The 27,843-nt window shown below is 43.2% G+C and overlaps 1 long non-coding RNA gene across 1 annotated transcript; it reads right to left on the reverse strand.

Annotated features, from left to right (window-relative positions):
- Positions 1–2,055: 2,055 nt before the first annotated feature.
- LOC132248724 (uncharacterized) lies at positions 2,056–27,843 on the reverse strand. The gene is made up of 3 exons (XR_009460072.1): positions 27,700–27,843; positions 22,165–22,784; positions 2,056–17,549 (listed from the first exon to the last, which is right to left on the reverse strand). It is a non-coding gene; the product is annotated as an uncharacterized LOC132248724 (long non-coding RNA).

Below are 27,843 nucleotides of genomic sequence, written 5' to 3' on the forward strand. Positions count from 1 at the left end.
GGCTGAAAAAATGGTTTGAGATAAACCTGGTTGAATGTGGTATTAGACTTAGGGTTACCATATTTTCAGGAGGAATATGGTGGGGGGGCAGTGACACGCCAGTGCCATTCTGTTGCCCCTGACAAGCCAAACCCTGCCAGCTGTGCTGCTTCCCCTCATTCTTAACACACTGACCTAAGCCCTGCCAGTGCCCCTCACTCCCAAACAGCAGTACCCTGCCCCCCACCCCTTGCTGGTGCCCCTTCACTGCCAGTGCCCTGCACACCCAACCCACAGTCACCCATCCCATCCCCCATGCCCCTCAATCCTGATCTGCAGCTCCCTGCCTGCTCGCCTCCCAGTCCCAGCAGTGCCCCTTGCTCCCAACCTGCAGCCCGTGCCCCCCAGCCCTGCTGGTGCCCCTCACTCCTAACCCACAGACCCCTGCCCCCCAACCCTGCTGCCAAAGCAGCTCCCATGTTTCTCTCTCTCTCTCTCTCCCCCCCCCCCAGCTTGCCGGAGCCCATGTGAGGTGCCACGTGACCCCCGACCCCCAATCACCTTGCCCACTGCTCCCAACCCCAAGCAGCCAGCCCAGGAGAACAGAAAACCCAGACATTTGCTCTTAGTTTAAAAACCCACCCAGATGCAGCACAGGGGTCCAAAAAAGAGGACATGTCTGGGAAAACCCGGGCATATGGTAACCCTAATCAGACTTAACTGATTTGGTTCAAACCAGTCTATACAATGTCTGTCCCTGACCACTTGCTGGTTTAAATTAAATCAGATTTCCCCAACGCCCCAGTATTCTCTCTGGGCTGGGTGGGGCTCTCTGCTCCACAGCAGAGCTGGCCCCTCTCCTGTGCTCCCTGGCTGCAGCTCCAGCAGCCTCTGCAGGTGTCTGCCTGGCTTCTGTTCCCCTCCTCCCCTCCCCACTCTCTGCTAAGCAGGCATTTGCCCATCCCTCACAGACACCTCTCAGCATTAGCTAGCAGACCATAGGCTGGCTACTCCTGAGCTGTGGCACATGGGACAAAGGCAGAATCAACAGATAGCTGGTAATGTCCTTCTGTTGTTTTCTTAATGGGGTGATAAACACTAGGGGTGTGCAAAACGGCCCATATTCAAATCAGATTCGGCCCAAATTGTGGACAGGGATTCGATTAATTGATTCCGATCACTGTCCCAATTCAATTCAGCCAAATCCGAATCTGAAAATTCGATGCTGATTCGGAGAATCAGTGATTCGGCCATAGACACAGCTTTAAATGTTTTGTCTACATAACTCAAGGTACCAGGCGTGGCTCATGAACGCTGCAATGGTGGGGTGGATGGAGCATCCCACAGGAGCGCAGGGGCCCACCACGTGCTTGGCGGTGAACCCAGAAGCAGACCAGAAGTACTCGGCACCCCTGCGTGCTCAGCAGCGAACCTAGAAGTGGCCCCCCGTCCCCCTCCCAGCTCAGCTATCAGACCCCAGGGCCGCCCCCCCCCAGACCCAGAAGACACCAGTCGCTGAGGCAGGGAGGCACAGCCCCCTCCCCCCCCCCACCACCACCACCACCGTGCACTCCCCAGCAGACCTGAAAGTGGACCGGAAGCGCTTCTGGTCCACTTCCAGATCTGCTACCAAGCATGCTGGGGATCCACCGATGCTCCTGTGGGATGCTGCATCTGCCCCAGAATCTCAGCATTCATAAGCCAACTGGTACCTTGAGTTATGTAGGAAAAACATTTAAAGCTGTATCTATGTCCAAATCATCGAATCTCTCCGATTCGATTTGGAGAGATTGAAGGGTCTCCTGATTTGATTCGGATTCAGAGATTTGGCCACCGGATTGGACCAAATCTCCACTGAATCGAATCAGCAACCAAAGCTTCGCATAGCCTTAATAAACACTGAGTTAGGGATGATAAACATTCCCTGCTGGGCTGCTCAGGTGGGTGAGGGGAACCCCTCCCTAATCATAACATCCTGCCAGGGCCTGGCCATGTCCCCGCCCAGCTCAGCTCTGTGGAAGGAAAGCGAGGGCTGCTCTAGCACCTCCTTCCCCCCCACCCCAGTTTCTAGCCCAAGTCACTGCAGGCATGTGCCTGAATTTCCTCAGTTCAGAGAGAATGTCTGTCAAGTTAGAAACCAGTTCAGCCTAGTCAGGTTAGACTAACCTGCAAAGATTAAATCAATTCAGGCTCAGGCTTTTTGAATGTCTGTCCCTAGAGCCCTAGTGGCAAGTCACAGTTGTGCAGATCTGGGACAGCATTAAGCCTTAACCTGCAACTGCTCCAAAATTCTTCTAACATTATGAAGGCATAACATTGCACAGATTTAAAATGTTTTAGAGGTAACATGTAACAGAGCCCAAAGTCAGTGCTGTCAGCCCTGTTTTGTAGATTAGGAAACTGAGGTACAGAAAGGGACAGTGACTTGCCTAAAACCACTCAGCAGACCAGTAGCAGAGATCAGAATAGGACTCAGCCCCACCTGGTGTTCTGTGCACTAGACAACATTAAATTCTTTAACTAAACAATTTTTATTGTATTTCTCCTCCTTGTGCCTTAGCTACATTTCAGTAGATCCTGAATTGCCCTTTATTTCAAAAAGTGCTCTTCACCTTAAAAAGGTTGGAGACCACTGATCTACATAAACATGTGTTGAATATACTCTAGCATTTAAACATACTGTTGTTCAATCAAAAGGCTTCTTGATGCTAAGGAAAATGAAAAAAAAATAATCTACTACATTAAATTCTGATACTCTGCTAGCTGATATATTATCACACATAATTTGAGTGTAGAAAAAGACAGCATCTGTGTACTTATTTTTCCCCAGTTGATAAATATTTATGAAGGTTTTATTCCAATGAGTACATATATGCTATGACTTATTTTCCTTTCATTTACTCAAACATCTTTCTTTTTCTTAAAAAAAATAAATAAATAAGGAAGATATTTTAAAAACAGAGTACTCCTAAAGCTGAGCTTCAAGCTCCAGAAACCAAAACATTATGTGAAATGATGCTTAGCTGCTTTTGGAAGACTTACATTCATAGTCCTTTGAATACACATTTGAACCCAATAAATCATTTGCATCCAATAAATTCTGCAGATGTCTAAGCCATGTCACAAACAGATCTATGTGACACCAATTCACACAGTATGTATGACATACAAGTATGGGTTCTACAAGAAGGGATCTCACTCTAATGAGCACTAAGAACCTGAAAACCAAATTAAATATGTTTCCAGCTTTGCCATTAGAGCATTGTGGACTCAAGAAGAGGACTTTACAATCTATTTTCCATCTACTGGGAGATGAGCAGGTAGCCAAAATGACATTAAAGCACCATTCACCACAATGAACAGATAATTCACAATATCTACTCCTTTCCATTATTTCTTTTAATAGGTTTCTACCATGACAAAATATTGGCTGATAGATTAGACATTAAATTAAATATTGATAGTGTTAAATAAAAGAAAATAGTATATGTTATTTACATTCATGACATAAAGATGTGTTTCGTGTAAGTATTATTCACTAACAGCATCCTACTTCTCTAAAAGCAACTTACTGGTAGTCCCTGCATTTCCTACTTCACCACAGGATTCAGGTTTATGGAAAGGGGAAAAAAATTAAGGGCACTCCTACGGAGGCAATTTTCTCCAGCTCTTACACTAACAAAGAGAGCTACTTTTCCAACTATCTTAACAGTATCCTGTCTCTTTCTCTATTAAAAAAAAACTTTGGGATAGGGATTATCATCACTTCTTGTCTATAGTACAGCACCAAGCACATTTTTGTGCTAAAGAAGCAATAGTCAGTAATACAATTTATTTGCTGAGCACAGAAAAGGATGCTTAAACACTGTGATGATGTGAAACGTGGTGGAAAAGCTTGATCTAAAGCCTACTCAAAGTCACTGGAGTCTAATTTCGGATGGAAACAGATGCTGCCTTTCCTCACCTTTGTGCCACCATAAAAATGATTATGGTGGCACAAAGAAAAGAGCAATCAAGTGTCTATACTCTTTATTGCACCACAGTGTGGTTCTGCCAAAAGGTGGTAATAATTTGTGCTGTTTTATTGCAGCAGATGTCTATTTACTTTATAGCAGGAGAGCACGGGCAGCATGGTGCTGCCTGCATTCCAGCTGCCCTGGGAAGGCACTCTCAGGGTTGGTCCTGCATACCCTGGGAATTTCCACACTGGATTGGGCCCCTTAAGCTTTGGGAGTGCCTTCCTGGTTATCCCTGCTTCCACAGATGTGCCCCCAAGATTGCCAGGGGCATGTCCTTGGAAGTGATGGCTCTGGATTTTGGACCCGTAGGCCTTGTTCCGAGGGGGGACCCACCCTCAGACCAACCACGACCTTTCGATTCAGTAACAGGCAAATTTATTGATACACAGTCATAACAGAAAAGAAACAACACTAACAATCAAGCAATTCTATATATCTACCAAATCCTAGGGCTGTCATCAGAATCAAAAGTACATCTGGCCAGGATGTAGGCTTCACTCTGAGGCTCTCATGTGTCAGATGTCAGAAGCCTGGAGTTGGGATGCCAAGGCCCACACACCCCCTTCAGTGGGGCGGATGAGATGGGCTGGTGGTGTGCCTTCTGTCCATGGTGGCCTTGGGGACCCTTCCCAAGAAGGAGGGGCAGGGAGGAGGGATGGAGAGGGACCCTTTATTACTTTGCAAGTCTCTGCTTTTGTATGCTCCTTCCCCTCCTGATGATTCTTCATCTGTGGCTGTTGCTGGTTGGTCTCTCTGTGTGGTTGTAGTTCATCATATGCACATGTACTAATTTAGTCTTTCTGGGCCTTCTCTAATTTGGTCTGTTCCCCCAAAACCAGGACTCAGGCCCTCCTGCTCTGGGGCCTTGTTAGCTGGTGCCACCCTTATCTCATGTTATGGAACAGTATGATACATAGCCCCCTCTTTCCCAGGCTGTGTCCTTGTTGGCCTTGTTATATTAGACAGCCTGTCTGCTTCAAAGACTGTGTGAAGCTCTGTGTGTGAGACCCAAGTTTTTTATAAATCAATTAACCCCTGCTGCCCATCCTGAACCATTCTAATGCATATATTTGTACCTATAACTCAATTTCCAAAAAGCAAACTTTTAAAATACCATTCTCTAAGCCAACAGGAACCAGGGAATGCATCACCCATTGCCCTGCAAGAACACCAGGCAAGATAACAGGCAATGTACATTTTGCCCAAAGAAGCAGATCAGCTGGTGACTAAGCTGCATGTACTCGCACTGACTTTAGTGGGACTAATTATGTGCTTAAAAGTTAGGCAAGTAGAAAGTACCTTACTGAATGGCGACCCAAATTCCTCCATAGATTATCAGCAGGTGAATCCATTTCTGTCTTCCTAGTTTATTTTCCCTCTAGCAGATTAATGTTGCACAACATCTGGTACAGAAAGCTCTAAAAAACATTAACACAAAAGAACACTACAAAAAATTTCCTATGAAACCTCAACCAGCTCCAAAAGAGATCAGTATGTGACAATCCGTAAGATTGTGCTTACCCGAAATGGGGAGTGTCTCACGAGGAGCGCAGCTGGGCAGCAGCATGGGAAGGCTGCCCCTCTACAGACTGTGCTGAGAAAGGAGGATGTTTGTCCCAGAAGGCACTATGGGAATTTTTACATATGCAAGCGCCTGGTGCTGCAACACTTCAAGTTGTATAAGTGGTGAAATGTGCATCAGCGCTGAGAAAATGGCAGCAGCGTGCTTTTGAACTAAAATACCTTGGAGGCACTTTAGTTCAAAAGTGCACCACCATCGTTTTCTGCACACTGATGCTCGTTTCACTGTTTATACAACTGCATACAGCATAGCATAGTGCTTGTCAGCTCATGTGCAGAGCTGACTCTGCTCCAAAGCAATCGAGTCTGCTCCAAAGCAGTGGATCTCCAGCACATTGCCAAATGAAAAAGTATGCGTATAAATTTTGTCTTTTAGTGTGGGTGGATGAAGCCCATCTGGAAAGACCCATTTTAAAAGAAGGTAACATGGCAGCCATTGGGGAAGCCTATGGAAAAATCCCTGTTGGGGATTGGCTAAGGAAATTCCTTAACAGGGTTTTTTCCCCAGGGGAGGAGAAAGAAAAGGCACACACCACAGGCTGAAGGGAGCCTGGATGAGGCAATTCTTCCTCAGAGCCTGCGGAGCCACCGAGGGAGTTGCTGTAGGATCAGGGAGGTGTCCGAGCCCAGGAATCCTCCCTGGGACAAAGAGGAAAGCTGTGCTATGGACCTAGCCAGGAAGAAACCCATAAGCCCTAAGTGGAGCAAGTGTGAGCTGGGAAGGAAGGACCAGAGAGAGATAGGCCCGGTCTACCTGTGTGTGGGGTTGAAGGAGGTGGGATACGGACCAAAAGGAGTCAGAGCAGCCTGCCTGGAGTCACAGTAGAGGAATGCTAGACCCTACTTTACTGGGGTGAGGCTTCTTGTGAGAAAGCCAGGACAAGGAGGTGACAATGCCCTTCCCTGATTGCCTGGAGGGATGTGTGTGTACTGGCCAGGGTGACTGCCTGAGCCAGCAGTCTAGTCCCCGTGGCTTGCTGTGTAAGGGGACATGGATCAAGGTGGAGAGAGCTGTATTGCAGAGACGCCAGTGAGGGACTGATGGCCTGCAGTGTGTGACACCTGAAGCAAGCACAGAGGGACCCAAGCTAGGGAGGACCTGCCCACAGCTCCAATGAGAGGGGCAAAGAGGTGGCTATTCCTCTCAAGGTGTTGCCCCAGACTGCTAAGTTTGCAGAGAGCCATCATATTCATCCTTACATATAAAAGTTATTTATTAGATGTGTAAATAAGTATGGGCAAGCCTATAAGTCTGTAACTCAATTGGCTCTATGTTGGTGCCTTATTATCCATCTGTGATTATTATTCTCCTTTTGGGTAAGGGGTATCCAAAGAAAAGGTTATGTGTTGTGACTGTCATTACTGGGGTTGTGGTTGTGTATTGCATGTTCTCTCTAACAGCCTTTATGAGTTAAACCTACTTAGTTATTTTTAATTTATATTGTATATAATTAAATCCTGTATATTATCATATGTTTGCAAGGCTCATCCTCTGTAAAGGGAAGCCCTCTTCTCGAGAAACCTGCTGCAGCCACTAGAAAGGCTGAGCAAGGTCTCTGGCTACCAGGTACTCCAGGATCCCACTATTCAGTGGTGGCCGTGGGCAGCACTGTCCGCCAGGGTAACAAGTATAGAGATCAAACAGTCCGAAGTAGAATGTTCCTAAACCATATGCATAATGAAGATTACTACAATACTGTATCTGAAGCAATATTCATGGATACGTGGCATCAATATGTGTATCGTACGTGAAGGACTATAGTGAAGCAGAGATATCTGCATTGCAAAATTAAATGTAGATACACCCAGCTAATAACAAAGGCAATTCTATCCATCTGTTTTAAGTCTTCAGAGGGACTTTGTTTACCTAAAACATACACTCCAACTTAGTGAAAACCTGATAGTCCTGGCTGTCATCACAATGGAAAACTGTGAGACTTCTAAAAACACATTCATTTAAATACATTTACCAAGGGAAAGCTGAATGCTTACAGCACAAGCTTCTAACCTTATCCATCTATCCTTATCCATTGCGTGTGGGGAATAGATATGGGGCCCTGACAGCTAAGGAGGAGACAGAGGAGGAGCATTTTCCTGCAGAGGTGGTGATCCCTGTAGCCCCTACTGGGCAGGCTGGGGGATCACTTCCCAGGCAGAAGAAACGCTGAGTGATTGTGGTGGGCGACTTGATCCTGAGAGGCACGGAGAGGCTGATCTGTTGACCGGATCCTATGGTAAGAGAAGTCTACTGCATGCCTGGAGCTAAGATCAGCGACATCACTGAGGCGATTCCTGCTCTCATTAAGCCCTCTGATGACTACCCCATGGTCCTCGTCCACGTGGGAACCAACGATGCAGCTAGGGCCAGCCCTAACTGCATCATGAAGGACTTCCATGAACTGGGAGAGAGCCTCAAGAAGACTGGAGCACAGGTTGTATTTTCTTCCATCCTTCCGGTTGGCAGCAGCCGGAGACACCAGGGAGCCCGCATCAAGGAAGTCAACCAGCGGCTCCAGAGTTGGTGTCTTCAGGAGAGCTTCGGATTCTACAGCCATGACCAGCACTTCCAGGGAGGAGGCTTCCTGGGAGTTGATGATCTTCATCTCTCTCCCAGAGGTAAGTACCTGTTCGCCCGCAGGTTGGGTGATCTCCTCCGAAGAGCTTTAAACTAGGCTCAATGGGGGTCGGGGAACCGGTGGTTGAAGAGAGCTCAGGGTTGGTAAACCACAAACAAGGTGCCAGATTGCACCAGGTAAGTATTAAGGGGTTGGTAAGCCATAAACAAGGCACCAGACCACAGCAGGTAAGTAATGAAGGGAACACACGCCATCAAGGCACAGGGGCACCAAGAGTCCCCTTTGGGGGATTAAAACGTCTTTATACAAATGCCAGGAGTATGGGGAACAAGCAGAAGGAGCTCGCACTCTTGCTTGCTAGCACCCAGTATGACCTAGTCGGACTAACCGAGACATGGTGGGATTCTACAAATGACTGGGCGGTAGGCATTGAGGGGTATAGGTTGTATAGGCGTGACAGAGTGGGGAAAAAAGGTGGGGGGGTAGCATTCTATGTTAAGGAGCAGTATACGTCTTCCACCGTTAAGGTGGGGTGGAGGAGGGGAACACCGAGGCATTGTGGGTCAGGATCCAGGGGGGGCCAGGGGAAAAGGACTTGGTTGTGGGGGTCTATGACAGGCCTCCTCATCAGGATCAAGAACTAGACGATGTATTCTCCAGGCAGCTAGCAGACACCACACAGGCGAGGGAGGCGGTGGTCATGGGAGATCTAAACTACCCAGATATCTCCTGGGAGGAGCAGACAGCCAAAACAAGCCACTCATGGAGGTTCTTACACTGTGTGCAGGACCTCCACCTAACCCAGGTGGTGTCTAGCCCCACCAGGGGTAGTGCCTTGCTTGACTTGGTCTTAGCAACAGGGGATGATCTCGTGGGGAACATGCGAGTTCATGGTAGCCTGGGAGATAGTGACCACCACTTGGTTAAATTCACTATCCACCGAAGGGTGGGTAAAGTAACTAGTGGTGCTAAGGTGTTGGACTTCAGAAGGGCCAACTTTAGCAAGCTTAGAAGGGGTTAGTGAGGGGATGCAACTCAAGAACATAGAGCATATGGGGGTCCAGGAGGGTTGGAGGTCTCTCGAGGGAGTGATCCTTGGGGCTCAAAAGGAGTCTATCCCATTGTGTAGGAAGGGAGGTAAGGGGACAAAAAAGCCCTGTTGGCTGAACAGGGAACTCCAGGAGAGTCTGGGGGCAAAGAAAGAGATGTATAGGCAATGGAAGCAGGGAGCAGCCACCAAGGAGGAATGTATCTCCCTGGTGCGCTATTGCAGGGAATCAGTTAGACAGGCCAAGGTGGGGCTTGAGCTCAGACTGGCTTCAACAATCAAGGACAATAAAAACTCCTTCTTCAGGTATATAGCGGGCAAAAGGAAAGCTCAGAGCAACATAGGGCCCCTGCAGGACAAATCAGGACAGTTGGTGGTTGACGCGGGGAAAAAAGCAGAGTTCTTCAATGAGTTCTTTGCTTCAGTATTTCTATGTATCGACCAAGCCAAGTCCCCCACCTCGATCACTGACAGATGTCCACATGGCACCAGTCTACCTACGGTTAGTTCTGAAACAGTTAAGGAGCTCCTGGAGGAGCTGGATGGGTACAAGTCATCAGGCCCAGATGACCTCCATCCACGGCTGCTGAAAGAATTGGCCAGTGTCATAGCTGAGCCACTGGCACAGCTGTTCCAGCACTCATAGTGCTCCGGCCAAGTCCCTGAGGACCGGAGAAGGGCCAATGTGGTGCCCATATTCAAGAAAGGGAAAAGGGATGAGCCAGGTAACTTTAGACCAGTCAGTCTTACCTCTATTCCTGGGGAAATGCTAGAGAAAACAATCAAAGAACACATTTGTGCAGGCCCAGCAGGGGAAACGATGCTGAGAGGAAACCAGCATGGATTTGTCACAGGTAGATCCTGCCTGACAAACCCTGTAGCCTTCTATGACCAGGTCACACACTGCCTGGACAAGGGAGCCAAGGCTGATGTCATCTTCCTGGACTTTAGGAGGGCCTTCAACACAGTTTTGCACCCTATCCTCATTGGGAAGCTAGAAGACTGTGGAGTGGACACCTACACGGTCAGGTGGGTGGCCAACTGGCTTAGGGACTGCACCCAGAGAGTGGTGGTGGATGGTTCCTTCTCAGCCTGGAGGGAGGTGGGCAGTGGGGTCCCGCAGGGTTCAGTCCTTGGACCAATATTATTCAATACCTTCATCAGCAATTTGGACGAGGGCGTGGAGAACACGCTCTCCAAGTTCGCTGATGATACCAAGTTATGGGGCAAAGTTAGTACACTGGAGGGCAGGGAGCAGATTCAGGCTGACCTGGACAGGTTAGATCAATAGGCAGAGATAAATAGGATGCAATTTAATAAAGATAAATGTAAGGTACTCCATCTGGGAAGGAGGAACTCTCAGCACACCTATAGGTTGGAGAGTGTCTCTCTCAGCAGCTCGGAGGCAGAGAGGGATCTTGGAGTCATAATTGACTCCAAGATGAACATGAGCTGGCAGTGTAATGAGGCCATCAACAAGGCCAATCGCACCTTGTCGTGCATTAGCAGGTGCATGGCTAAGAGAACAAAGGAGGTGATGCTCCCCCTCTATGCGGCACTGGTCAGGCTCCAGTTGGAGTACTGTGTCCAGTTTTGGACGCTGCACTTCAAGAGAGATGAGGGGAATCTCGAGAGGGTCCAGAGGAGGGCCACTCACATGATTAGTGGCCTTCGTGATAGACCCTACAGGGGGAGGTTGAGAGAGCTGAATCTTCAGCCTTCACAAGAGACAGCTGAGGGGAGATTTTGTGGCCGCCTATAAATTTATTAGGGCAGGTCAATGGGGAATAGGGGAAGCGCTGTTTACTAAGGCGCCCCAGGGAGTGACTAGGAATAACGGGTGTAAACTAGTTGACAGTGGATTTAGGTTAGATATTAGGAGGAATTTTTTCACAGTAAGGGTGGCCAGGATCTGGAATGGGCTTCCAAGAGAGGTGGTGCTATCACCTAGCTTGGAGGTCTTCAAGAGGAGGCTAGATAGTCACCTGGCTGGGGTCATCTGACCTCGGTCCTCTTTCCTGCCAGGGGCAGGGGGTCAGACACGATGATCCATTGTGGTCCCTTCCGACTCTACAATCTATGAATTTAGGAAAAGAGACACAAAGTGAATACATTACAAAAATCCATCGTGGATTTCTCAACTTACAACTCTTTCATATCTTGGAAGCAGGTTTATTTTTCCCCCTTGATGCAATTCGTTATTTGAGCCAAGAGCTCTGAAAGAATGGAGAGGCTGCACAACTTGGAGCATATTTATTGCCTTCAACATGTAAGAGTTTCCCTAGGACATCTAAGAAGCACATTCTTTTAACAACCCAAGGGTTCTGCAGCTTCCAGTACCGTATCATTTTCCTAACACCACAATTACAAGGGCTAAATTTCTGGGCCAGTTCACCCTCTCCCACACTAACAGTTATACATTTTCATTGCGCTCCTCCCATATGGTTACACTAGGAGAGTAGAAGTACCCCACTGTGGGAATATTCTGCAAGCTCTACCCTCCCAGCCTTATGGATTCTCAGTGACCTACAGAGCTCCCAGGGAAATTAAAAGATGCCCTATGTCTCTGAACTGGCTCTTGTTCCAGTGGCTCTCTCGTCCAGTCACAAGAGCGGTTACAACAGATTATGAAGGACAGTGGAGATGGTGATTCTATACACTTGACTCCAAGGTTGGAGGATGACCTAGATTCCATTTTCACTTACCCCAGTGAACCAATTCAGAGTTCAATCAACTCAAGCCATCTCAGGCAAATAAAAAGAAGAAATAAAATATTTTAGCCATAGTAAATCTGGTTTACCACATATTTCAGCAACATCCTACATAATCTTTATAGCAGTCCTTTGTAAACAGTTGGAATTTAAAAACATGGATAATATGAACAGGTTTCTTTTTTGAAAACACTTCCTACAAATTCCTTCATCTGAACACAGCAACCAGTGATGTGGTTCCAACAAGGATGTTTATAGCAGCTCTGAGAAACATGAAGACTAACTTCATTGAGCCTCACCACTGTAAAATTATCAGTAAAGGTTTAGTACAGAATTGTAACTTATTTATATGGCTTTATAAAAGGCATTATAAATGCCAATACTGTACTGCAGGAAACCTTATCAAAGGAAAAAAAAGCAGCTACAAGAGACCCAAGCAACTCTGTCCAAACTAAAAAATAATCTAGCAAAAGAAAAAAATATATATTAACCACCTGGCCCTAAAACTTTGACCCCAGAAGACCAAATCCACCTATTGACACACATTCTTTATATGTCCCTCCCTTCCCAAAGGCCCATGAGGTAAGATGGGCTTTGCAGTGTCCTGAATACCATTTTTATCCCAGAGACTATTTTTCTCCTTTTCTCCCCATGGATATGAAAATAGGTGAGGGATATCAGGGGTAGCAGACACACTTCATGACAGACAGTGACAAGCAGTGTCTGGCCCTCCAGTTGCCTTAGTTAGATAAATGATGAAAAAAAATTAATATTACAGTCTATATATTATGATATATGACAATTAGTTTGGAGCCAGAGGCTACCCATTTGCATGATAATGAAACATTCTTCCAAAGAGGCATGCGGGAAACCAACACACTAATGAGTTTTTGTGTGTAGCATCAGAAGACCGCACTCTGACTGCAAGATGGGGGAATTTTTTTTTTTAATCTTTTCATTAAATAATTCTTCTTTAAGTAAAGATTTGAACAGAAAAAGAAACAGAAAAAGTAACAGACAAGAAAAACAAATTTAAAAAAAAACACACACAAATGTTCTATCATTTCTGCAATCCTTATCTGAAAAGTCCTGCTGACTTGAATGGAGCTATTTCCATAGGTAAATACTGTGAGACAGGCCTGGGATCTTAAACTGTGCATCCAGAATATATTTTTATGGCCTTTCAACACAGACTGTTTTACTGTATAGCAAACAAGGGTAGACTGACCTGAGGAAATATTTCATATTTTACATCAAAGATCGCTATAATCAACAGAAGCTTCACTGATATTAGGGGAGAGAGGGGGAACGAAAAACCACACGTTTGCTGGAAAAGACACGCACATCATGAATACATACTAAAATGATGAGAAGGTAGCCTTTAGGCTAAGAGACGACTAAAAATCATTAGGTAGGTAATGTTCTACCATTCTGTTCCACAATACAAAGTCTTGTGTCCAACTAGATTCCTTTTGTTAGAATATTACTGAATGAGTTTATTCATAATTATGCTCTATTTTGTAATTTCTCTCTTTTTAGGGTACAAACCCTTACTCAGACAAAGGATCCCACTGACAACACAAAATGACCAACATCTTAAAACCAGGATCATCACTAACAGTTCCTCAGAGAAAAGCAAACTGCCATCTGATCTTAATGGAGTCAAGGCAGGAATGAGGTAGTGGATTTGAGCCTCCAATCAGAGAAAAAGGGTTTATATTCCTCTGTCAAGAACTGGCTGCTGTCAGTGATGGCACAAAGCAAACAGAACAAGTTGAATGGTGTCTGGCATGGTTAGACAGACAGCATCACTATTCCCTGCAGAAAGGGAAAAATATCAAGATGGAAGTCTTTAATTATTATTTTCGTACTAGATTTTATTAGCTGATAAAATCCTTGAAATCACACAGAGCTATCTTGAAATGTCTTTGTTTGACTTCATTATAAAAATGAGTCGTCTGTGAGAGTTCTAATAAAAACTGAATTAAAATACAAAATTCCATAGAAAGGCAGCTGCACTGCTGACTCCAACCTCAGACCTTTTGATTTACTACTGAAACTTACTTTCACTGTGGCAGTCTAATGAAATCTGGGAACACAAAAAGGAAACAGTATTTTATGCAGAATATAACCTACCTATAGAAATCACTGCCACAGGCCAATTCTCACAAAATCAGATTGCCTACTTGGATTTCAAGATACTCTAGGTAATTTTATAACCATTAATATTTGTGGCTGTGAAGGATAAAAATAAGGATAATTATATCTTGTGCCTCAGGGTATAAGCTCATTTTCAGCAGAGGGTAGAGGAAGGAAAGGAACTTATTCTTCTCCACCTATGACATAATAAGCTGGATGCATTAGGTTGTTGTTTTTTTCCTTTCTGAGGCATCAGATATTGATCATTGCCAGAAGCAGGATACCAGACCAGATGGACTGCTGGTCAGATCCGTTATGGCCAACCCTACAATCTATTCTTAATCTACCAAACAGGGGGGGAGACACGGACGGACACACACACGCAAACAGGGAAACCTGTATGTAAACTCACTATGACGCGATTTAATGCCTGATAACAAAACACGCTCAGTAACTTCAGCTCTGCTGACTCCAATAGGACCTAAGCACATTGCAGGGTCAGGCTTTTCATATTTAAATTATTTCTTTTTCACTTCCTACAGTTTCCTTTAGAGCTGACTTTATATTGATCTACTGTATTTCTCAGTAAGTAGTCTCCTGCATTCAGACTTTTCAGAAGTATGCTGGCAGTCTGGAGTCCTACCACTGGGAGAATTTTTGTTCGCTTTTTTCTGAAAGTCGCTCTCTCTAGGAGTGCTGCTCTAGGAGAATGCTGTGATTTCTCCCCCATTCTCTGGATTTCAGTTAAGAGAACAATCCAAAACTGAACACTGCTAAAACCATGCATTAAACCCCCATTAAGTAAAAAAAAAAAATCACAAATGCTTACATTTTTTTTTCAGAGCATTATAGCTTCTAATGCCATGCTTCATGCTTAGTAATTTCTTTAGTACTTAGCTACAATAAGTAATGTTTGTGAATCCATACTATTTTCTTTGCCAGCTTTCTGCTCGGTCTTTTAGCACAGTCTTCAAACCAAGAGCCTACAGACTGAGGCAAACTTTAACATCATTATTGTTGGCCTTGCTATTCATCCAGAGAATTAAGGGTGGGATTTTCAAAAGCATCTAGAATATACTTGGGAGCACAAGGCCTATTGTAGATGAGGGTGCAGATGTGACATAATCGCTTCAGAGAATTTTACCACAGATTTTACACTGTAATAAATTTACTTTATAATACAGAGTGGACAGACAACCAGCTCTCTCAAGCAAGTTCCCCACGGTAGGCAGGAGAGCCAGTCTGCCTTGAACAAATATTTTCCCCAGGATGAAACTGAGAAGGAGAGCACACACACCAGCAGTGTGATTTACATCAGTAGTCACACTTTCCCAGAGATAACTTTAGTCCAGAGGGGTTGATAATTACTGTCAGAATGTACACTGTGTGTTCACTCCACTTTTACCTTGAAGCAAAGTCAAATTACTGTGGAATACATGTCATGTGTTCTTAAAAATCTAATCTATAACTTTAGAGTGTCTCTAGGAGTAAAGGTAAAGGAAAAAAGAAATTCTGGATAATTAACCTATTTCCTGTTCTGCAGTGAAGTAGACATGAGACCTTAGTAATTTTTTAGAACATTCACAGAAAAATGCAGTTTTTTTGAGTTCATTGAATTGATGCACAAATTCAAGACTAATTATGTTGTTTCAGCTGAATTGAAATTTAAAAAACAAAAAGGTTGAAATAAATCATTTCAGCAATGCTGAAACAAAATGCTTTGATTTTTCAAGCTAGATTGAAAGAGAATTTATCTGCAGTCCAAAAAACTAAAATCTTAGATTCTAGCACTTGGGGCAACCACATGAAAAGTCAGAAATCTGGATTCAAATGCTATTCATATCTGTCTGCTTTAGAGCAGAAATTTGAACAGAGGTCTCTCACCTCTCTTGAAACTAATCTAACTACCAGGTTATTGGGTATCCTGGGATGAGTCTCTCTCAATCACAGAGACTATATAGTCTGGCAGTGAGCTGTTACTGGGCAAGGAAACACCTGGGTTCCAGTCTGTGCTCCAATGAATATTTAATTGTACTATTCACAGTAGATTAGAACAGGAAAGATTGAAAGCAATTCACTGCACAACACTTTATAGCCCACTTAAGAGCATTCTCCTAGCATGAGGAAGAGAGCAGATTATATCCCTCTTCTGAATCAAGCAGAGGATTTGAACGTGCATCTTTCATGTCCCTGGCAAGTACCCTGACCACTAAGATACAATTAGGGGCCAAACCACCTTCTCCCTTTTGTGACAACCCCTTGCACATACAGCTCTTTGTTTCCAAGTTGCACATGCTTTTATTGAAAAAGAATTCAAAATAAAAGATTTGTTTTGGAAGAATTTAAAAACTGAATTCCGTTTTTATTTTCCAGTTCAGTCACTGAGCTGCTAAATCATTTCCAAGCAGAACCCAGATTCTACTGCACGGTCTTTGGATGAACCCTAAGAAGATGAAGGTTTGCAAACCAGCAATGAGGCTGCAGGGACCACTGAGGTGCTGTTTGCTCCAGCTTTTATTTCAAAGAGCATCACTTCTCCCAATAGCTGTGAGGGGTCAGTGGTGTGCTACAGGGCTAAATACAGACATTCAAAAAAGCCTGAACCTAAATTGATTCAATCTTTGCGGGTTAGTCTAAACCACATAGATTGAACCAGCAAGCAAGTGAATAGACACTCACTTTTCATTCTGGAAATGCAGCCACGTCTACAGTGCCTCAGGCTAGAAGCCGGTGGGTCTTACAGCAAGCCCTCTCTTCTCTTCCACGGTGGCCAGAGGCTGGAGGGAAACTGAGCTGGGTGGGAGGCAGGCCCCAGCAGGCTGAGTATGATTGGGGAGCAGTTTAAACCCCCACCCTGGCCTGCAAAGACCCCAGCCCAGGTGTGCCTGGAGGGGGAAGCAGCCTTTGCCAGGCTTCTCCGCAAGCAGTAGGGCAAGTGGCCAGCCTGAGGCCCAGGCAGCGTCTCAGGAAGGTGAGGGGGAGGAAGGAGAATTAAACCCCCCTGCTTCCCCTCTCCCACCAGCACAGGACCCCAGCGAGGGTCTGCCCAGCTCTTCTCCTCTGCTCAAGGCTCAACACAGCCTAGGATCTCCAGAGCTTCCCCCCCAGTCAGGGAGCGATCCCAGCCACTGGGACAGTGATTTCGTTTGGGGCAGCCCAGGAACAACCGCCAGGTCAGGGGGAAGGGAGGGGAGCAAAACGAGCCCCAAGACCGTGTGGGGACATACACAGAGCAGAGCACAGAGATTTCTGCAGTGGCGGCTACATCCTGGATGTGAGCCCTGAGGAGCAGAGGGACCCAGGCTGGGGCGGCAGAGAACTAGCGTAATTCCATCCTGACTTCAGCACAGACAAAAACTGAAGCATGGCACTTTTTTCAACTGCAACATTTTTAACATCTGCTATAAGGCCAGATCCTCAAGTAGTACAGATCCACTGTATTCCATTCTGTTGTAAATGTACAGCAGCCAAGTGTCTGGCCCATTATTTTAGAAATCTGCAAAAATAAAATAAAACATTCAAATCAGTCAACTGCCGGATGGACTCATGTGAGCTTAACAGTCATAACTCAAGACTAGTTTCACACACACAAACAAACACATTGCATGCGATAAACAGGAAAACACCTTGATCCTAACTACTATTTGAGTAAAAGCTTACAAAATTATTCCCATTAAAAGATAACGAATGTAGACTGCTGCTCAGAACACATGTTGCTTAGATTAGTAAGGGTTGCAGGACCACTGCAACTAAATACAATAAAATTGTCACGATAGATTTTTAACTGCCCAATCTTCTACTCCAGAAGTCAATGACGGGGAGGGGGTTGCTACTGATTGTATTGGAAAACAATCTGTCCCTAAACTGGTAAATAATGGATGAAGCAAAAGAGATTCAGATCCTGCTTAGCACACATACACAAAGGAAAACCGAGAGGCTTCTCGAATATCATTTGTAAGCACCACAGAGCTATGGGAGGGCACAGATAGGCTATAGCCCACCCAATTAGCATCCAAACCCACCCAAATCTGACATTGTGTGAATACTGAGTTTAAACAAACTTATTAAAGATGCCTTTTTTTCCTTGAACCATGCAACCTGAAGGCAAGAGCTCAGGTATCAGACAAACAGGCTATTTTGGATGTTCAGGATTTAACTTGTTTTATGCCATTTGCAATATAAAGGATTTGTTAAGACATCAAACATTAACCAACCACCATACGCTGGGAGCCACCCACATTTTTATCCCAGCTCTGCCACTTCTTGAAGTCTCTTGCTAGATGGATTTCTACCCCACTTATGTTCCAGTAAAACACGAATAAGAAACTCTGGTTCCACTAACATACTACATGACAGCTTGCTGACATTTCATAAAAGCAGCTCTTGTTGCTTCCAGAAGTCACTACAGTTCAGTGCATACACACTGGCTCAGATGTGCAGTGTTTTGCAAAGTGCTTTGAGATCTGAACATGAAAATCATTGTATAAATATATGAGTCATCCAACCAAATGATTTACCACACCTTAAGAAACACAAGCTCTGAACATGTAAAAGTTAATACTTGTGGGACCACTTATGCTCATGAAACTGGCTTTGATTGATGCTATGGTAGTGGTAATGTACCTCAGATTCGCTTGAAGATACAGAAGTAACAAACCAGGGGGAAAAATAATACACACAAAAAACCCTGCAGAAAATGAAGCTAGCCATGCATATGATGAAAAATGTTTAATAAGGAAAACTGCAAGGGAAGCTGTGCATCAACTGTATCACACCATAATAAAAATAATATTTTAGGCCTCCCTTTAATGCAGACTTAAACTGATTGCATGTTTGCTTATCGCTGCAGTTCACATGCATTTATTTAATCACAGGAGTAAAAAGAAAATATTCTTCCAGCAAACCAAAACAAAAAACCCAACACCATATCCCTATTCTGGGTTTTTACTACAGTAAGCAGTATCTAATAAAGTCAGCAAAGTCAGCAGTCAATTTCTCAGTCAAACGGAGAACATATACAAGCACAGAAAAATCTTTTAATTAAATTTAAAAAGTGAATGAAATTGATGGTTTATAATCAATTGCAACATTTTTAAAACCACAGCTAGTCAAAGACCATTCATCTATTGACAATGGAAAGGTAACATTTCAGAGAAACCCCTTTCACCAAAACTGACACCAGCTGTATAGAAAATCCACACCTGTTGATGATGTTACATATTCCTCAATACAAAAAGCTACATATCTGAATGAGAAACTCAGCAGATGAGAAAAAGCAGGGAGGCAGAGGTGGAAGCGCAAGGAAAAAAAATAATTAATCCCAAAGATATTCCCCATTGCTGATCAACAATTTTGTGTCATAGAAAATGTACTTCTCCTATCTGGATGGTTAAATGGATTCTTATTGAAATAAACAATACTTACCTAACTAGATTATCCCAGCAGCAATTTTCACTTGCACTACAGTGATTTCTCCAAAGCCCTTCTTCAAAAAATATCAACTCTGAATTTACTAATGATAGATGAATGAATGATTATCTGTAACTGGTATCAAAATAATAGCCTGGAAACATGACAGCTTCAAATAAGTTTGTAACACTCTTATTATTATTATTCCATGTGTTTAAACATTTGTTAGGATCATGCATGGGATCAAATCCTGGTCATTAATTTCACATTAGGATTCCATCTGAATTCAGTTACTTTTTACATGAACTAAGCATAGCTCTTAATGCTGATCCATTTTTACCCTTCAATTAAGAGCAGTATGGGATTTAACTATGTAATTTTCACTAAATCCATTGAAAGTTGTTTGGCTAAATCCAGTGCAACACTGAAGACTATTAGTGTCAATCCCATTTTAATTCTGTCTGGGAAGCTAATAAATTGCTGAGTTAAAAAGGACCTGCTCCAATTAATTTCTGAAGGGTGTCAGTGCAGCCCCCAAATTTCTGCTCCCTTCTGAAGATCAATCCAAAATACAAAGAAAAAATAGATTAATCCAAGTTTTAAAAAGAGAAATCAAATTAAGGAATAATAAAATTAGTCACTGAGAAGTTTGAGAAGTTTACCTAAAAGAAAAGCAATGTGCTAAAAAAATTATTTCTCATTGTCATCTGAAGCACAGTACAAGATTGTCATTTGGTTTTGAAATCTACAGAAGATGCAATTTCCCCGATTTAAAATGAGTTTGGCCTCACTGATCCTCTGCTTGTCCAATTTTTATTTGAAATGTTCAAATCTGTACCAAACACTAAATTTTATAATTCCTTGATCAAATCTATAATAATTTTCTATGCCACATTTCCAAGGATTCTGTATTTACTATATTTGAGAGATAACATAGGAGTTTGGGGTTTTTTTGCATCCACAATAACACAAAGAATTCTCTCTCTCACACATATGCTCCCAAACTATTTTTCTCCATAAATATAAATCTGAGCAAAGAAATGTTTTGCTGGTAACCACTCCTTGGAAAATTCAATAGGAAATGAAATGTAATACTCTATTAAGACTTGTTTTGCAAACAGAAGTGAGAGAGATCACCCAAGCATGAAGAGTCATTAAAATGAATCTTACATATATCATTATAAATTTAATAATCTCCATGACGGCTAGAGTTCAAGTTAAAATGAATGTCAGCTAAGCATGACCAATTGATGTTATCCCAGCTGCCACTGAGCCTCGCTTGGGGTTATATTATACTTTCAGAGGCCTGTATTACATGTGCACCAAACACCAAGAGCCAAGAGCAGATGGGAGATGTAGGCTTCCATACCTAACAGCAAAGAGAGAGAGTCATAACTGCATATTAATTTTGGTGTTCCAGAATAATTAGAATATACCTTGGTATCATAGATCCCAAAAAGGTTTCTCCTTTAGGATTTGTATACAGTACACTTGTGTGTGTTTATATATATTAACAGCCTCCTAAAACAAAATTTAAAAGAGGGATTTTCTTTCACTGATTTATTTCAACCTTAGAATGCTTTCTTGAAAATAGGAGAGAGAGAACCTTGTCAGCTTTACAGTTAATAGATCAAACTTAGTGCACTAAAATCCATTTAGGGTTTCTAAATATGGTCATTTCTGGCACTGTATCTCAATTCCAAAAATCCTTCCAGATGCTTTGATTTCTAATAAAAAAGAAATAAATATTTTATTCTTTAATAGACTCAGTGAAATTATGCACAGAATTCTCCCTCCCTCTGGTTAGGTAGCCTTGGTGAAATAGTATTATAGCTGATACACAGTTTTCATGCCCGCTGTATTTCAGCTAAGTCATATGTTGAAAGAGAGCTTTCCACAAAAAACAGAATATGTAATATCTTCTCTAACCAACTAAATCCTAATAGAAAACAATATAAAATGATTTATATAGCAGAGAAATGTCAAGTTTTACAATTTGCTTGACTGGTGCCAAGAAAGCAGCTTTAAACCTCCAGTTGTTCCGAGGCCATAGTTATCAGTTTGCCAGAGATGGTGGTTTCATTTAGGTGAATGTAATATGCCACAGCTATTCAATTATGATTAAATAATGCAATGCTATCTTAACTTACAGGTTTTACAAAACACTCCTGTGCTGGGAGCCAGGGGACTGCTGGTTGACATCAGTTACATCTTGTTGTGATAGATTTCATGAAAAAGTTGTTGGCTGACTGAAATATTCAGTACATTATAAAAATCAGACTCGTCTCAAAATAAAGACAGGCAGGAAACAAAGTATCAAACACTACAAACCAATTCAGTGTCTCCTGTGGCAAAATCACAAGAAAGCCTGAAAAACTATAATCATGCAAGTAAAAATAACATATCCTAATATAATTATCCAGTCTGACTTTGTAAGGCAGGAATCACTATATCTCATTTATACCACCAGTCCCATTTTTACACAAAAAAGACCCCAAGAATAAGCCCTTTGCTCCTGTCACCTGCAACAAGTCCAAACAGAAAGGCCAGAACTGTTTTACATCCAGGCAAGCTAACTCCCTTGGCTAAAAAGTGGAAAACAACTGCAGTCAATATAAAAAATTATAAGTGGCACTTTTGCTCCTTCCATCATGTTCAGCAATTTGAGCACAAAATGTCACTGGTGACGTCTTGTCACTTACCCTTTTTTGATCTTCCAGTCCATGTGTCACAGGCTTTCTTTTCTGATGTTGGCTAGATTCAGATCCAGATTCCATTTCCCAGCTACAAATATTCCTTGAGTCTCCTTAGGCTTTCCCTCAGGATCCACAATCCGAACAAAAAATAAATAAATAAATAAAAATAAAAAATAAAAAACAGGGAATTCCTTCAAACCTCGCCCATGTTTCTTATGAGGCTTTCAAAAATCATGTTCACCATCACTGCTCATGTTAACAAGCAGACATGCCGAGAACAGTTATATCCTATTTTAGCTCAGATGTAGAATTCCATTTTTGTGCCTTACAGAAGGACGGCAGAGCTGAATCCATATACAATAGTTTGTGCCACATTATTGCTCCATCCGCATTCCTTTCACTGTATTTTTGGCATGGGTCATTCATATGTCAATAAAGGTGTAAATGTGTATTTAATCCACAGTGTTGATATTATCAGCATCCCTCTCTTGGACCACCTTCTTTCCATAAATCAGTGTAAACACTTCACAATGATAATTGCCTTTTGCAAATCTGGCAGGTGTTAATTACGTAAAATCATCCATGCAAAGTTGTCATCATCCTCTTCCACATAGTCAAACAAATGCCTAAAAGAAGAAGTGATATTTTATCCATCTGATAAATATATAGCTGCTATTTTTCACTCACACCAGGAGCTGCAAAGTCCCAACTGATGTGTAATCATAGCACTTTATATGTATAACATTTCATCTGAGCATCTCAAGGTACTTCACAAATATTAATGTCTATTTAAGACCTCACCTGGCCTTTGGCATTGGCCATATTAAGGAATAACATAGGCCAGTGGTTCCCAAACTTATTCGACTCAAAACACCCCTCATTAGACTCAAGACACCCCTCAGAAAATGTCAGCTTTTGGCTTTCACTTGTTTTTTAACTATGAAAAAGTAATTCTCCTGAACTCAGAAAGACCAAAACGGGTCTGAAATGTTTATCACATGCTGGATTTCCACTGGAAATCCCTGGATTTATCTTGTGAATCATGTATAGTCTTTATGCATCTAACAGTGCTACTATTGTGCAGCACCCATAAAAGGATCTCACCCCAGGGTCCCACAGCACCCTGACCGAGAATCACTGCCATAGAGAAAAATGATTTTAAGATACCTAAGTGTGGATCAACTGATAACTGGAAAAGTTACCTCAAAGGCAAATCCTGCAGTCTATCAGCACTGGCCTTCATTGGCCTGCCATCCCTTGCTCAGGGATCCTCTCCAACAGTTTCTAAGGCAGCTTTGTGCCATTCCCACAGAAACTGCAGGCACATGAATACATGAATGAACAGACTATAAAATTCTTTCAGAAAGAAATTGCTTGCTGCCTGAGACCTGTCTCATAGTTTAGCAACTCAGCTATTTTATTATTACTTCTTTGTACTGAAAAAAATCAAGTAGATAACAAAACAGCCAAATCACTTCCCATGTTAAATTTTTAAGTAGGGGCAGGATCTGAGGCTTCCATCTGTAGCAACCAAAAATGGCACATGTATTAGAGTTGGTCCACTAAGGCAAATCGTGTTCCCTCTAAAGTCAATGGGAGTTGTGCTTCTTATTTCACTTAAGGCTGACATATTATTATTTACCCACTAGTAAAATACTAGTGTTTAGGAAACCCCATAGGCAGAACCCCACTGTGCTGGCCACTGTACAAATGCAGAACATGATACAAAGCTCTGTTACTTCAGAGCAAAAAAACCAGCCCAAATCCAATAATTATTTTATACACAAACATTAGACATTTGTGCAGAAATTCTAGCCTACTGCAAAGTTTTCACACCAAACACATTTGACAGCTGGGCTGTGATCATCTGTATTTAGATAATGGTGTATTTTTAGTTGTTTGGCTTTTCTGACCTGGTTTACTATTCACTAAACACGCAAACTTATATTTCCTAGCAAAAAAGATCCAGAGAACAAAGATAGAGAAGACAGTGGAAGGGCCACCTCTAACCCACCACAAAGTTCTTCTTCACTAAGATTCCACTTCTAGTTATGAGACTTTGGAGCACTAATTCAGCCTGGGCCTGTCTGATGAGACTGCACATAGAAGTCCATGTTAGTGCAGCTATAGTACTGTTTTCATGCTTAACCACTCGTGCATAATCTGAGAACACCAAACTCATTTCTCATACAAACAAGAGGCTTCCAACTTGTGCACTGAGCTGCACAGCCTTGCTAATCAATGACAACATTCCTATTGATATCAATAGAAGTCATGCAGGTAGCTTGAGGGCAGCATTACCGCCTTTAATCTCAACTACAACATCAGAGGCAAGAAATACTTCTGTAAACATCCCTAAGTCACAATGCTGAAAACTTTTCTTCCCGAGTGATTTCGCCGTGATGTGGCACATGAGAATGCATCAGTCACATCATGTAATGCCTTGCTGTGATATTATGACATAACCAGTGCAAGTAAGGACAACGTCTCCCTGAATGAAAGGTCCTCTGAACCATAAAAATTTGCAGCCCCTTTCAAAATCCAGTTCCATTCTAATTTTCAGGTTTTAACCATCTCAACACCAGCTCAGATGGAATCCCCAAGGCCCTGTGAAATTTTTATTTCTGTTCATGCTGCCCTTGGGTGCAACCCCCTTAAGGGCATGCCTGCAACCCTTTGACTGGACATTACTGCATAGCTAGCCTCTTTAAGAAAGGTAATTTTTTAAAGAAAAATCAATGTAATATAACAAAATAAAAGCCATGCTGCTTGAAGAAGAACAAAGTAATTTTAAGAAGTATTCACTAGCCAAATATTTGAAGTTACTGATGGCTCAATTTTATCTCCCCCTCACCCTTTCACCTTCTTATTCCTTAAGTCTAATTGCAAAGATGTAAGATGTCACTTGAGCTGGCAGCAGCCTGGCGTAAAAAATAGAAACAAATAACTAGCAACTTTTAAACAGTTACAATGTGGGGGGCAATTACAATTACAGAGTCAATTACAACATGCAGGGGAAGGAGGGAATTCATGTTTGGTTGCTGGAAAAACATTAATTTTGACTTGTATCACAAAGCAGTCAACAATCTTAAAGCTAATGCAGTGCCACTGAATACTGCTATTATTCAGTCCTTTTACTCTAATAACATCCAGAGGCCCCAGTCAGGATTGAGGCCCCACTGTGCTCCAGAAACATCTACCAAAAGATGGCCATTGCTATCAAAGGCTTACAGGCAAAATCTATATACTTGCTTAACTTTGGACATGCAAGCGCTCAATAAACCTCAATAAAACCGTATTTTGTTTTCTGAGATACCAGGCCCAATCCTGTGGCTGGGTCTCTCATAAAGCACTCCATTCCTAGGGGCTTCATGCCATATACAGGAGGTGATCTTAGATGACTGAGCTGAGCTATGGAACTAGGACTTCAAAATGATTGCAAGACAAAACAATAAATACCTGCTTCACAGACAACCAAATACAAACATAACCAGATAGTTACAGTTGCCTACCACTTCCTAGGAAGTGGAGTTCACTAGAAGAGATAACATGATATGCAAAAAGACATATATGGTGGTCTGCTCATCTCCTAAACTTGGGGTGAGGGGAGGAGGATTGTACAAAGTTGCTCACGGCCAGTACAGCATAAAAGAGTAATTCTTATCTGTTCCAGCAGAGATTGCTCCCTTGATGGGAAACAGGCACTGCACCATACTAACAAAAGCTATTATTAAATACAACAACAACAGCAACACTAATAGCAGCACTGATAATAAATATAACACTAATAACAACACTGATAAGAATCAATATAACAACATTAATAATTGAAGCATGAATCTTCTTCTTGTGTCTCCAATCCAACCTTTCTCTATGGTCTATTCCCAATATTCTGCACAGGCCACTGCTCTGGGTGTTGGCGTTGCTAGATATTGTGGGATGCACTATGGTGCTACAGAGCATCTCGGGAGATGATCCATGGTTTGCTTCTCCTAACAAACACATTGGTTGGTTGCATAGAGGTCCCATGATTTCATGGTCAAGTTGCATCTTCTGATACCCACTTGCATTAATAACAGTAATACTAACAACAATGATAACAATACAGATAATAACAATAATCATAGTATTAATAACAGTAACATTGACAATAAATAGAAAACCAATAATCATAGCATTCACAGTAACACTAAAATTGATAACAATAAAGATAACAATAATAGCCCAGTAACCCTGGGAATGTCTATACAAGACACTTACAGTGCAGTAGCCTAATAACACTGGGCAGTAGTGTGCGGGTCAAAAACCATGCTAATATGCTACTGCGCAGTGTTATTAGGCTACTACACCGTAACCATAAAAAACCCATGCATCAGCGCTACTGCACAGTAGTGCAAGCTACTGCACAGTGAATTAGTACTTGGTTACCCAAGTACTAAACTTAATGCGCAGTAACTTGGGCACATTAATGAACATGTAGACGTGCCCACTAACTACAGCACTGATAATAAATAGAACAACAATCACAGCATTAACAAGAAATAGAAGAACAACAATCACAGCATTAACAATAACACTAATAGCACTGATGACAGTAAAATGAATAAAAATAATCATAGAGGTAACAACCGTAACACCAACACGAACTGCAACACTGATAACAATAAAGATAATAACAATAATCATAGCATCACCAACTGTAACATTAGCTGCAACATTGCTAATAAACAGAATAACAATAATCATAGCTTTAGCAACATGAACTACAACACTGATGACAATAAAGATAATAACAATAATCATAGCATTAGCCACACTACCTGCAACATGGATAACAATAAAGGTAATAATCATAGCATTAACAACAGCAGCATCAACACTACCAGAACACTGATAACAATAAAGGTAAAATAGCAGTACTCACAGCAGTAGCAACACGAACCGCAGCACTGATAATAAGCAGAGCAATCAATACTCATAGCATGAACAACACTAACCCCCAACAACAGTAACACTCACATGGATAATAATCAAGATAACATTCATAATCACAGCTTTAATGACAGCCGCACTGATAACAGCGTCAAGAACACTGGGTCTTCCTCATCATCACCCCTCGACGAGGGGACGCTCCCAAAACGGGAATACAAGGAGACTCCCTCCCTCTGTCAAGGGGCGGCTGCTGGTGCTGCCGCCGCCGCCGCCGCCTTGGCAGAAGCTGAGCCCAGCCGAGCACCAGCTCAGGAGCGCGGTGGTTGCGGCAGCCCGGGAGCCCGCTCCGCCGCACCTGCCGGCTGTCCCGCAGGTGCCGGCTCCCCGCGCGGCGCAGGGGAGAGAGAGCGCGGGTCCCGCCTGCCCAAGTTAGAGCGCGGCGGCTCCCGCCCGCTGCTCTCCCCGCGCAGCCTTTGTCGCCGGGCAGCCCCGCCGCGCCGCGCCCCGCCGCCCAGCCCCATGCGGGACCCCCGGCCATGCGGGGCAGGATCCCCACCTGCCCTCGCTTGGCGGACAGCAAACTTCAGGCGCGGCCCCCGCGCCGCCTACCTGGAACCGCGGGAGGCGCGCGCGAGGGACCATGGCGGGCGCGGGGCAGAGCGGTGCGGGGTAGGGGCAGGGGTCGCCGCTCCCGCTGCTGCAGCCCGGCTCTGGGCTCGCGCCACTCGCGGCTCCTGCAGCAGCTACTAGCTG

The sequence above is a fragment of the Alligator mississippiensis genome, chromosome 2 (assembly GCF_030867095.1).
Source record: "Alligator mississippiensis isolate rAllMis1 chromosome 2, rAllMis1, whole genome shotgun sequence".
In the NCBI taxonomy this organism is placed as follows: domain Eukaryota; kingdom Metazoa; phylum Chordata; order Crocodylia; family Alligatoridae; genus Alligator; species Alligator mississippiensis.